Below are 14,495 nucleotides of genomic sequence, written 5' to 3'. Positions count from 1 at the left end.
ATAATTTATTACAAAGTGGGTTGCGATACATTGTTACATTTCGGTTCGACAGTAACAACCCGTTTTGTAATACAATCCCAAAAATGTAATCAATTGTACCATGTTCGATAAAGTCCCAGATACAGTCTTGTTTAAATTCATTTTCAAGTTTAAATTAGTTTTAGAGTAGGTATTGACACTGTTTAGAGTAGGTATTTAAAGTAGGTATTTAGGGTAGGTATTCCCCGACCTTTGTTCGTATAGACTCCATCAACAAATAATGAATGTAATTTACCCGAATTGTAAATAATGTAACTTAGTCAGAAAAAGTCCGAGATACCGTCATTTTTGAAGTTATTTTCAAGTTAAAATAAGTTTTAGCGAAGGTATCGACACTTCCCCCGACCTTTGTTCTTATAGACTCCATCAACAAAAGCTCAATGTACTAATTTATTATACAGTGGGTTGCGATGCATTATTACATTTCGGGTTGACAGTAACAACCCGTTTTGTAATAAACCCCCGATTTGTAATAAATGTAACTAAGTCAGACAAAGTCCAAGATACGGTCATTTTTGAAGTTATTTTCAAGTTAACATAAGTTTTGGAGAAGTATTGACAATTTCCCCGACCTTTGTTCTCATAGACTCTATCAACAAATCATGAATGTACTAATTTATTACAAATTATTACAAAGTGAGTTTTTTCACAAAATACTATCTTAAACATTTAATATTTATATATTCTGCTCTTACATATCGAGAAAAACAGCGATGTGACAAACTTTCTTGAAATGCGAATCTGCCGAGATTTCACGGTCATATGATGTTATTTCTATTTTTAGTAACATACCATGTGCTCAAGTGTTTTTAAATTCAGAATGACATTTCCCGGTATTTCAGATTATTCTGGCTTGTTTTGTAAACAAATTGTAGTGTGAATACAAACTCAAAGTAAATATTATTTAAAACTACCTGATTCACACTGAAATCAGTCTGATAATCCACCAGACGTAAGTTGTTAATTACAAATAATTGATTTCAGAAAACGAAAGTAATGTTTACAATTTCAGCATAAAATGTCAAGGTCGATCCGAAAGTATCCAAATGAAAACTCGTTACGTGACAAAGCGACAATGACGTCAAAATTGTGATTTTAAGACCGATGAAAGTTATTTTCATCTATTGTAAGATGCATTTGAAACATTTCAATCTTAACATATTCCTAATTGCAGTAATTTATATTCATTCACCAATATATGTAGAAATGTATCCAAGAATATGAGCATTCTTTGATTTATAGCGTGACATAAATATGTAACCGACTCTGGTTGACTTTCGATACGGGGTTGGCTTCAGCGTACAGGTATGTCAATACTATATAAACTGAACGCTGAAGTTTCTTAAGCTATACATAGATCTAATGGTCAACTCATTATTGTGTGAATATTTTTCCTCATATCTGAATATAGATTTCGGTTTACTTTGTTATTTCTAAAAAACGACATGCATGTATTTAGTGTAATAAAAACTGCCTTAAGGTTGATACAATCAAGGGAACTTAGTTCCCGCAACCAAACCTTGTCCTCCATGAAACTGGTTAGCGAGTATTTCTCGGACAGCTGTATTTACCGGACGTTATATTGATTTCGTGTTTTGTAACGCTTCAACGCAATTTGCTTCGTCAGATACTTACAGATGTTTGTTTTCTTGAAGTTGACAGCAAAAATTTGTTTAATGCTTGTATTAAAGTTAAACAAGTGTGATGTTTTCAAATCTCGTAGGAATGTTAAATGTGATCTCCTGGCGGGGAATATTAATAGCCCGCGTATGCTTAAAAGAAATCCCTTACTGAAACCCGAACTGTTTGCTTGAGATTTTCGTTTGTCTACCGTTATAGAGCAGGTTTCAATTATTTGTATAACAATCTTTTATTTTACCAAAAACACTATTTGCTGTATGCATATATGTGAATTGCTCACAAAATGTACTAAGAAATCAATTAAATATAATAAGAACAAATCTCATTTAAAATTATAAATTCACTGTTTGGATTTTCTCCCTTGAAAAATAATATTCTTCTTTCCACAAAGATTTATAAATAAACATGCTTCGAACTGATATTGGAAACAAATTATTAAAGCGATATTATGGGCATCTAACAGTTTATATGTGTCTATCGCAACCGTTGTTTATTTTTGGTGTTTTCACTTCGTATACAGTATATTTGTTAATGCAGCATCAACATACTTAAACAATATCCCGGAAAGAAAAAAATAATGCATTAGTATATCAACTGTACTTTCGTTTGACAACTGATCATGCAGTAAATGTTCAGTATTACTGTTTCCTCACAAATATCATAACTATAACGAAAATGTGCGAATCTGAAACAACTTTTTTCAATTTTGTCAATTAACCAAAACGTGAAAAAGATCCCTTTAAGCAACAGAACCACATCAGTGGCAAATGTATATTACTTCAAATATATAACGAACTTTTCAGATACTAGTATGTCCACTTCAATCATTTTGAATGTGACAAATATACAAATAAAACGACCTTATTATACCCAACAAACGAAGTTTAAGGGGGGTATATAGGTTTGAACTTGTCTGTCTGTCGGTCTGTTTGTCGGTCGGTCTGTCCTAAAATGTTTAAAAGGGCTGTAAAACAAAAACTAATATACTTGTTAATAAATTAATTGTATTCATTAAAATATAACTAAAAAAACAGCAGATTCTGCATATATCCTGACACTTATTCCACTGATCGGGTGTGTACGTTTGCCGGTAAGGGTAACACGTTTACAGATTTTTCTAAATGTTTAAACGAAATGAAATAAACGAAATGTTACCGTTTTAACGGTATCCCTATGTCCGTTTAAAGGCATCAGTACCATCGCATTCAAACTGAAAATAGTAATTATTTTCGGAAAATATAATCAGTGCATGTACCATTCGCGCAATGACGTCAAATTAAAATCATAAAATATTATAAACCAGACCATCCGTATTACCACATGTGTATTCGTCATTCTACAAAAACAATTTAAAGAGCGTCAAAAATAATGTAAAATCGATGAAAAATACTGTATCCAAAAACGACACTGCGGAAAAAAATGTACGTATTTTGCACATGAAATACAATGTGCATATCGTTTGACTGCAGAAAATGAAAAACCAGTTAATTAGCAAAAACGTAATCAATATATAGTTTGGTTAAATATTGCTTTTCAATATGCTTCCGCAGTGTTTTACTTTGCTAATCAATCACTTAAAATATTTCAAGATGGCGGCATATGATTTTCGGAAAGTAGCAAATATTTTCCGTTAGTTTCCGTTCATGTCTGTGCCATCCGCTAACCAAAAATCAATTACTGCCGAATTCGGTAGCCCGGATTTACCGGAAATAATGGGATTTCGCAGTTCGTCATCGATATACTTCGTACGTCTAGTCGGCTATATGTACGTTATTTGCACCCCAATGTTAATTATATTGATAACAGTGTTTTTTTCGTTCAAATTTGGGTCCGGTAAGGGGACCTATTCCCAATGGAAAAAAGTATATATTTTTCCCAAATCGGACCTAAAAATTCCCGATTGAAAGTTTTCAAAAAAATCATTCTTTTTAAAAAAGTCTAAACATATAAAGTATCTCCAAGTCAAGCTGTAGAGGTTGAACCTTAGAAAATATCATATTGAAATCACTATTATTATCAATTTCAAAGTATTTCTAAGAATAAAATCAACACCATTAATTTCCCAAATTTACTCAAAAGAACGCGATATTTCCCAATTTAAAAGACCTGGCCCCATTCCCAAAATGGTGAAAAAACACTGTATCAGATATTGACTGTCGTTTAAACGTTTACTGTTTTGGTAAACGCTTATGAGCAAAACACGAAAGGCGACCATTTAAACTTGATACCCTTATTGGCCGGGGTGTTGGTGTGTACGCTGGCCGGGGTGTTGATGTGTACGTTGGCCGGGGTGTTAATGTGTACGTTGGCCGGGATGTTGGTCTGTACGTTTGACTGGGTCTTGGTGTGTACGTTTGCCGGAGTGTTGGTGTGTACGTTTGTCGGGGTGTTGGTGTGTCCGTTGGCCGGGGTGTTGGTGTGTACGTTGGCCGGGGTGTTGTTGTGTACGTTGGCCGGAGTGTTGGTGTGTTCGTTGATTTAGTATACTAGTATTGTAATCTAAACACAATGATAACGAGCAGGTTATTTAGGTAGTTTTTCTTGAATGATCTGAGCTATAATGAGTACATACGAACGACGCGGAGAGTCAATAGCTGGGAGTTGTATTATTGCAACTAGTGATTTAGGTACAAAGTCCTCAAATACGCCCCGTTTTATTGAGCAGAACGTATCCAGGCAAAAAAAATAATAAGTTTGATGTAAATTTACAGGTAAGAACGGGTTAATTATTTTGTTCTACAAGTATCCATAGTGCATTTACGTGTTTACTTATATTTAGAAAATGAGCACTGTCTGATTACAGACGACAATTTACTTACTTTGATTTGTACATTACCTTTTAGAAGTTAGTATACACTGTGTATTTGACGTAGAATTATGTCGAAGATTCGTAGGCTATCGTAGGAATTATAAGGCTATTGTCGTGTATATATTATGGTTTATACAGTGCCCCATGTAATTATTTGGGAAATGGGGTTTTCACCCATTGAGTTTGAAAAATAGGGGGATTTCATTCTTGAAATAGGTTGAATTGAGTTATAAAAGTGCATACCTTAAAGTCATTGCTGATTAACTTCTGTTGAAGCTGCACACTTGTACTGATTCAATAAAACTTTAAACTATCTGATTAACTTGAATAAACTGATCTTTGATAACATCTTTTATCCTTGAAACTGTCCATGATATACACTTTAAATTTTAAAAAACTGATGTTAAATGATATCTTTGTAACTGTCAACTATTTTTCGCATCGTAACAGAAACTGAAAGTACAGACGCTTTACAAATATATGCACAATGAGCAACGAATTAAGTCAGATTGAAAACGCATGTATGTCGTCGTAAATAATTTGGTCAGTCGCTATATTTAAATATGAAAATATTTTCGCAGATCGTTTGGCTAACGTTTACTGTCATCCCGATATGTAATAATGCATCGCAACCCACCAAGTAATAATTTATTACATTTATGTTTGTTTGATAAAATGTATAAGAACGAAGGTCAACTGAATAGTCAAGTCCTACTCAAAATTGTTTTTAAACATGAAACAATATTCTAACAAATCTATATCTTGGACTTTATCGGACATCGGGCAATTTATAACATTTCGGGGTTTTATTACATAACGGGTTGTTACTGTCAACCCGAAATGTAATAAGGCATCGCAGCCCACTTCGCAATACATTATTGCTTTCATGATTTTGTTATGGAGTCTAAACGAACGAAGGTCGGGTGAATTGTCAATTCATAATCAAAGTTGTATTTAAACTAAAAATAAATTCAAAACATATCAACATCTCGGACTTTATACGACATGGGCAAATGTATAACATTTTGGGGTTTTATTACAAAACGGGTTGTTACTGTCAACCCGAAATGTAATAATGCATCGCAACCCACTTTGTAAAAAATTATTACATTCATGATTTGTTGATGGAGTCTATAGAACCAAGGTCGGGGGAACAGTCAATACCTACTCTAAAACTAATTAAAACATGAAAATAATTTATTAAAAAGTCTGTATCTCTGATTTAATGGACATGATAACATTTTTACATTACGGGGTTTTATTACAAAACGGGTTGTTACTGTCAACCCGAAATGTAATAATGCATCGCAACCCGCGTTATAATATTTTTTTCATACCACATTTATATAGCGCCCTTTTTTATACTCGAGATGTTCATTCAAAGGCGCTTTACATTTTGTCCCTGATCACTGAGTCATAAGTCGTCCGTTAACATCTTGGCGCAGTATGCAGCCACGGCACATTGGCTTATTTCCCTCACAGGCAATAAATTATTACATTCATGATTTGTTGATGGAGTCTATAAGAACAAAGGTCGGGGGAACAGTCAACACCATGTCTAAAACTAATTTAAACATGAAAATAACTTGAAAAAAAGTATGTATCTCTGATTTAATGGACATGATAACATTTATTACATTTCGGGTTTTTATTACAAAACGGGTTGTTACTGTCAAACCGAAATGTAATAATGCATCGCAACCCACTTTGTAATAAATTATAATATTCATGATTTGTTGATGGAGTCTTTAAGAACAAAGGTCGGGGAAACAGTCAATACCTACTCTAAAACTAATTTAAACATGAAAATAACTTCTAAAAAAGTCGGGTTTTTATTACAAAACAGATTGTAACTGTCAACCCGAAATGTAATAATGCATCGCAACCCACTTTGTAATAAATTATTATATTCATGATTTGTCGATGGAGTCTATAAGAACAAAGGTCGGAGAACAGTCAATACCTACTCTAAAACTAATTTAAACATGAAAATAACTTCTAAAAAATTATGTATTTCTGATTTAATAGACATGATACAATTTATTACATTTCGGGTTTGTATTACAAAACGAGTTGTTAATGTCAACCCGAAATGTAATAATGCATCGCAACCCACTTTGTAATAATTATTACAACTCGTTTTTTTATATTACAAAACGGGTTTTAACAGCGCTATTGTCTCAGTCGGCTATTGTGCTCTAACAATTTACTGAGTGGATTTAAATCACACTTTTCCGGAAGGTCCCTTGAATGCTCGTTTTCTGTAATTATAATTTGAAACATCTGAATATATTCCAAACAGGAATGCCATCGCAACATAAAGTGTTTAACATGGCTGGAATGCTTTTAAAGCCAGTCTTATATCGCTGACTAGATTCAACAATAATTCTTGATGAATGAGCCTTGTTTGTCGTACCACGAACCCCACTTCATTTTTTTAGTTTACACGAATATCATAAATGACTCCTGAGACAAACAGATTCATGGAAATTTGCGAATCCGTGGAAAATCATTACCTTGGCATTTTGGGCCAGTTGGGTCAATGACAAGGTAACTGTAACACAAAATTGAAAAACATAAAACAGGTGGCTTCCGGGCAATAACTTGCGTTTGCATGGACAAATCTTGATGAAACTGAGGATATCGCAAGCATGCATGGAGACCTAGATTTGGTTGCATTTGGAGAAGGTTTATTTTTAGGTCAAGTAATAATTACTCAATCACCAGCTCACTCATCCAATCACGCGTTCAAATACTCATCCATCCGCTCATATACTCAATCTCCCGCCCATATACTCAATCATCCGCTTTTATATTCAATCACCCGCTCACATACTTAATCACTCGCACACATATGCAATCACCCGCTAATACATTCAATCACCCGCTCACACACTCAATCATCCGCACACATACTTGATCTCCTGCTCACATACTCAATCACCCGCTCACACAACCAATCACCAGCTGACACACTCAATCATCCGCACACATACTCAATACCCGCTCATATACTTAATAAACCGCTCACACACTATATAACGCAACGAAACACTAAATCACCCGCTCACACACTGATTCACTCGCTCACATTCTCAATGCCCCGTACAAATACTCAATCATCGGCACACATACTCAATCACCTAACGAAACACCCAATCACCCGCTCCCACACTGATTCACTCGCTCACATTCGCAATGGCCCGTACACATACTCAATCATCCGCACACATACTCAATCACCCGCACACATACTTAATCACCAGCTCACTCACTAAATCACTGTAAAATACAAAGGCTACAAATGTTGCTGATCTCAATAAAAAATTCTTGTAAATTAAGAATACTGCAATTAGAGGTGGTAAATGGTAAATGTTTAACACAACACCAAAGCATGTATAGAATGTGAGAGTTTCAATAACAATTCTATGTTCAGTGTAAGATAATGTCGGCGAATACTGGCCCAGGTCAGAAGCTTACGGATTGATTGTCCAGTCCTTATGGTTTTCTTTGCATCAACTTTCAAATAAGCCGTGCTCTGTGAAAACGGGTTTAGTGCATGTGCGTACAGTGTCGTTCCAGATTAGCCTATGCATTACGCACAACTAATCAGGGACGACACTTTCCGCCAATACTGGATTTTTGGTAAGAAGAGACTTTCTTTTAACAGGAAATATCATAAAGCGGAAAGTGTCGTCCCTTATTAGCCTGTGCGGACTGCACAGGCTAATCTGGGACAACACTTTACGCACATGCATAAAACTCCTTTTTCACAGAGCACCGCCCAAATACATTTACGTGAAACGTACAACAAAGTGTACTGCCTTCCGTATTAATTTTTAAGCAATGTGAATGTTCATTGCATTTACTTCCAAGTTTAAAAAAAGAGAATAATTGCTTACTTTGTAATGTGCAAGTGCTGTGAATGTTTTGTACGTTAACTTTGAAATACAAGCACGTTAAACATCTATGGCATATATATTTATTTTTAAAACTTGATAACTTTCTTTAAATTTATAAATTTCAAACTTAATCACTTAATAAGTAAAAACGATCAAAGGATAGCGTATTTATTTTAGTGATCAGGAGCGAATTGCCCTCATCTTTAATGTAAATAAAATGATAAATAGCACGTGATTAGATCGGTGGGAAACAAATTTATTTTCCTTTTCCGCGCATATTTTTCTCAACAATAATTTTCAAATAAAATCACGTGATAAGTTCTTGTTGTGTCGTCCAATGAGTGGTTTTCAATGATTACGTCATTGTGGCAGTTCTTGATCGCCATCTGGAAAAAAGAGCAAAATCTGCACATTTGCATAAAACGGTGAAATGCTGATAAACGAACCTAATTATCATCCTTTATCTTGTGTTTCGTATATATAAATATCTGTATTAGAGTCTCATCATGGTTTCACAAACATAAAACAGTTATTATTTACAAACAAGGTTAACCATGCCATTCATATTTGAATTATAAGAGACTATAATGTAAGCATTCAAATACATACAATAAAACGTATTATTAAAACTAGCATATGCAGTGCCTTTACACTGTAAGTGCCCCTTCTAATACTAAAACATCCTGTTAAAGCACATAAAATAGTTTAGTTAAATATAAAGTCAGCATATTTATTCTAAGATAAAATAATATAAGACAAGCTAAAATGTTCCATGCAAAGAAAAGTTATATACAACAAAAATGAAATTTGTATGTACATCAATGTTAAAACTATCTATACAGCTTTCCATTTCTAATTTTTAAAATTAAGAAGCAGGTTTTGGCAACATCTCGAACAATTGCATTGGTGGAGAATAAAAATCTAAATTTATCACAGTCAGACAGTTGACTAAAGTTGCTATCACATGCATTGGCCTTCATAAATAGGGGGTTTCGTTCACTTATATATTCTGGACAGTGTATGATAATATGTGTTTCGTTTTCTATAACATTGACACAAAACGGGCATGACCTTTCCTCCACTGGCTGGCGGATATATCTACCAGTTTCTATTTTAAGTGGAGCAACTCCACATCTAAATTTAGCAAGTGCTGATCGGTGAGACAGAGGCATGTTTATAGTGCAATACAGTTCAGGCTCATAAAAACGTTTAATATGTCTGTATGTTCTAAGTTTATTATGCCCATTGCCGCTTACACTATTTTCTCTGTCAATGGATAACTGCCAGTTGTACATGTGTCTCTTAGTAAGCTCATTTGACACTTCCCTTAACATGATTGCCTTGCTAACCGAGCTACAGTCCCTACTGTACCCTTCTACCTGTAGAGACCGAAACATGGTCGCAACAGAAAAACACCAATTACTGCAGACAGCACTTCTACCCTTACACCATTTAAAATCTTTGTTATTAACTCTGGTATTATCCATGTTCATTAATCGGTGCCATTGCCGACTGACAGCCATCCATTGGCGAGTTTCAGGTTGTTGCCAGCCCATATCCCCACAGACATCGGCAGTGGGTGCATATTTACCAAGACCCAAAAAGAATCTCATAGCTCTATTATGAACTGCGTTAATGCATGAAAACGTTTTATATCCCCACACCGCTGCCCCATAGGCTATGAATGACCATACCATACTATCATATAATTTACTGTATACTCTATATGGCATTCCACCCATCGATTTATATTTTGCAATTAACAAACCTAGTGCTCTACTAGCACTTTGTGCAACCATTTGAACAGTTACATTAATGTCTAAGTGTTCGTTTAGGACTGAGCCAAGGTACTTATACTGCTCAACAAAGGATAGGGTCTCATCGCCATACAAAATCTGATAATCTGTTCTAGCTTTTGACTTTCGTCGAAAGTGTACAATGTTACTTTTACTTGTATTAACAGACATACAATTGCTTACACACCAATCATACAATTTATTTATCATACATTGTAAATCCTGTTCATTGTTTGCAAGCAGTACAATATCGTCTGCATATAGCAGTATATACACTTTTTCATCCCCAACATCAACACCCCTACCACAGGCTTTTATTTCCATGGCCAGGTCGTTGATGAAGAGGTTGAATAAGGTCGGCGAGCTTGAATAACCCTGACGTAATCCTGACGTAACGTTAAACCAGTCGGTGACGTTGCCATTAATACGAACACAGGAAGAAACTGATGAATATAAAGACTTAAATGCATTCAATATATGGCCATTAATACCAATGTGTTTCAGTCTACTCCACAGGATATCTCTATCAAAAAAGCCATATGCCTTTTTTAAATCAATAAATGCACAAAATGTAGATAGATTCAGCCTCTTCCTTGTATCAACAAGATTGGTAAAAGAAGAGAGATGATCTACTGTACTACGGTTTTGACGAAATCCATTCTGTTCGTCGACCACCTTATCATTAGCTTCGACCCATTTGTATAGCCGGTTGTTTAAAACATAGCTGTACAATTTATACATAGTATTAGCAAGAGTTATGCCCCTGTATGATAAAGGATCTCTAGGGTCGACTGTACTCGTCTTAGGGATCGGGTTAATAATACCCTTTCCCCACTCATGTGGAATCTTTTCTGTCCTAAAACATACGTTAAACAATGCGTGTAAGAACTCTATTGCTATTATATTGTTTAACACCTCGTATCGAATACCATCAGTGCCAGCAGCCTTACCTCTGTTAGCATTTTTTACAACCTTTATGATTTCCAATATGCTTATATTTTCGTTCATATACGACTCCATTAGCACAGAATCATTATTATCGGTAACATGATTGTTTGCTGCAGAGGTAAAGCTTGATTTACTATATAATTTCTGAAAATCATTTTTCCATCTATTTAAAACAATTTCTTTATCTGAACATAATGAGCCATCATCCATACGAACTTCCATTGGAATCTGTGTAGTTCTACTTTGACCAACACCAACTTTTCCAATATCCCTCCAAATGTTTGAGGGTCATTATCAAGGTTTGCTAACATATCATTCTGCGTTTTGACCCAGTGTTTCCGTTTGGCAGACTGAACAGCTCGGTCAAATCGCTTTCGACATTGGACATAATCAGATTTCAATAGAGCCCTATCAGATGCTGACTTACATTTTAACCATTTACATTCGGAATTACAAACATAATTCCACAAGGTGGTTAGGTCATCATTCCACCATGGCTTCCCGACCCTTCGTCGCTTATTTGATGTTCCATGTTTCCCATTTACCTTCCGTCTTGGGAGCTTCTCCGTCATTTCATGCCCAATGAGCGAGCAGAAGTCCGAGTATGCCCTATCTATATCATCCTGAAGTCTATAACCTGTCTCTAACTCAATGATGACACGACTTATTTCATCCATTGTTGCTCCCTCACCGAGAAATAACTCAGGCACAGACGAAGTGTCTGTTAATCTAACATCCCATTATGCGGAGAATTACACATTACAACAAAAAACAGTTCCGGTCCAACTTTTCTGACTGTCGTTTTAAAATTGTAACCAATTCTCGAATAAATATGTAAACAGTAATAAGTGGAAGATATTCGTCCACTGTCAGCAATCTAGATGCTATGAAGTGATTATATTTGCCGCGCGCAAGAGCAGATTGGATATAAATATCAGTAGTTTTGATATTTGATGCTCAATACTTCGGTCCTCACCGTTGTTCAGAATATAACTGCCTTAATTTTAATACATTTTCTGATGTGCACAAAATATAAAAAAATAATGCACTTACTTGTAAATGGTGGACATAGCACTCTACCAAAACACCGTATTGCAGGGCATGCGCAGTGCAAGCACGCACAACTCCGATTGGTGTGTACAATGGAATCAAATCGCAGTTGATATGTATCTGTAAATAAGCACAAAGTACACAGATGTTTATTGGAATCGTTCATAATTCTTGTGTGCGTAAACTGAACAGGTCGAAAATCCGTTTAGAGCGTTTATATGTCTGGACACCAAGTATTGGTGTTCTGTAACCTGCCAAGAAAAAAGTAATCATTGCGATTCCAATTCTCGTACTTGCCAAAGTAAAGTTTCAATGAAACATCCTGTTTAAATCGGTTGACACTGCAACTGTTTCTTACGGGATGCAAATCCGTAAAATTTCTACTTAATTGAACTGTTTATATTGTATATTTTTCATTGAATAATAAAAATGAATTCATTTAAAACAGAAGACTTAATTCGTATAAACTAACACTTATATTTGAATCGACCATCAGCACGTGGTGTTAAATGGCGACACGGACATGAAAGAGCTATGCTCGGAACCAGTAATACTCTGCGTGGATGTTGCGTATTCGCACTACGTATTACGGTTGGCTCCCGCAAACTATCCAACAAAGTTTATTGAGTACTCCGCACCTTGATTCCAAGCTTCCATTTCGTAGTGTCATTAGTGGCTGAACAATACGTCTCAATGACGAGCGTATCTAAAGCTGATGACGTCGATGCTGACGTAGAACATGACGTCGATTTCGTGACGGCACCCAAGAGACTTACCTTTTCGCAAACTTTTATATCTGGAATCGAATTACAAGCATTAAGACCTTGAACGATATCTGTCCTCCCCTTACGCAATAAATAATGAAACCCAATATTTGTATCATATACTGATCTCTCTGCACAGATTAATATGGGACCAAACATTACACATATGCAATAAGCCCCGTTTTTCTATAGCGAGGCTCATATTTATCCGTATAAACCAGTAATGGGCATGTAGTCGACGATAATAATGAGTTCACATTCTGGGAAAACTGGGCTAAATGCATGTGCGTTAAGTGTCATCCCAGATTACCCTGTACAAGCTTATCAGGTGCGACGTTATCCGCTCACCGTTCACTGGATTTATGTTTACAAGAGACTTCCTTTAAAACGGAAAATCTCATATAAGCGAAAAGTGTCGTTCTCGATTAGCCTGTGCGGACTGCACAGAACGCGACTCATATTACCCGGCGGACAAGCGGCACTGGAGCAGTCGATTCGTTCCGTAGCTGCACCCTGGCAGTCGTTGCCTCCCCCGCTAGATGGCGGGTTAGAACAGCTCCTCGTCCTCTGTCGGTAGCCGCTACCACAGATCACCGCGCATGGGGAAAAAATCGACCACGCGCCCCAGTCGCCGTCTGCATAAATTAAATTGAATATGTTGTTGTATGTTGCATAAATGTGGTAAAATTTGTTGCTAATGTGTGAGTTTTTTTAAGATCAAAACTGGTTTATCCTCTCCGATGTTGCATTACGCGAGGACTCGTGCATTCACCCGCCCCATCGCCTAATAGACATGTCAGACAATTCGAATGCTGGGCCGATTTTTATGGTAGTTCAACATTTTAAGCTTCATGTATGTATTTTTGTTTACTCTAATATTTTAAATCTTATCATTGAGCGAAACCGAGGCGGAGTTCGTTACCAGGAGAAATAGGGGTGAATCGAGTGTTTTGACCGCTGCGCAAGCAAGCCAGTCAAACGATCTATATATTTTATAGATACATCAATGGCTGTTTGGGGTTCCAAAAAGCCTGCATATAATCTATAAGTATTTGATATATGTTCACATTTCGGGGAAAATTCACTCCTTCTTACGATTCTTGATTGGTCGTTGTCGGCTCAGGCACTCAGTACCCCGTATACTCTTAAAGACCCATAAACATTAAAAAATCAACGAATAGTTTGTAAAATTTGTCGTAAAATAAAGTTAACCTATAAAAATTAGTGTTCCTTTAAGCAAGAGCCGAAATGTCAACGTTTGATGTGGGATGGTAACATAGATTTAACGAGATACAAAACGCTCGTTTTTATTTTGTGTGTGACAATTTATTCCATGTGAATTTGCGGCGAATATATCCGAATATTTACGAGCGAACTCGAAATTAGCTTCGGGCAGCGTCGAAAGCACAGGCTATTCAGGGACAATACTTTCCGCTTATGATATGTTTCGTTTAAAGAAAGTCTCTTCTTAGCAAACATCCAGTTTATGCGGAAAGTTTCTTCCCTGATTAGCCTTGCAGACTGCACAGGCTAATCAGGGACAACA

This window comes from Dreissena polymorpha, chromosome 10, assembly GCF_020536995.1.
Source record: "Dreissena polymorpha isolate Duluth1 chromosome 10, UMN_Dpol_1.0, whole genome shotgun sequence".
NCBI lineage: Eukaryota > Metazoa > Mollusca > Bivalvia > Myida > Dreissenidae > Dreissena > Dreissena polymorpha.
This window is presented reverse-complemented; position numbering follows the sequence as displayed.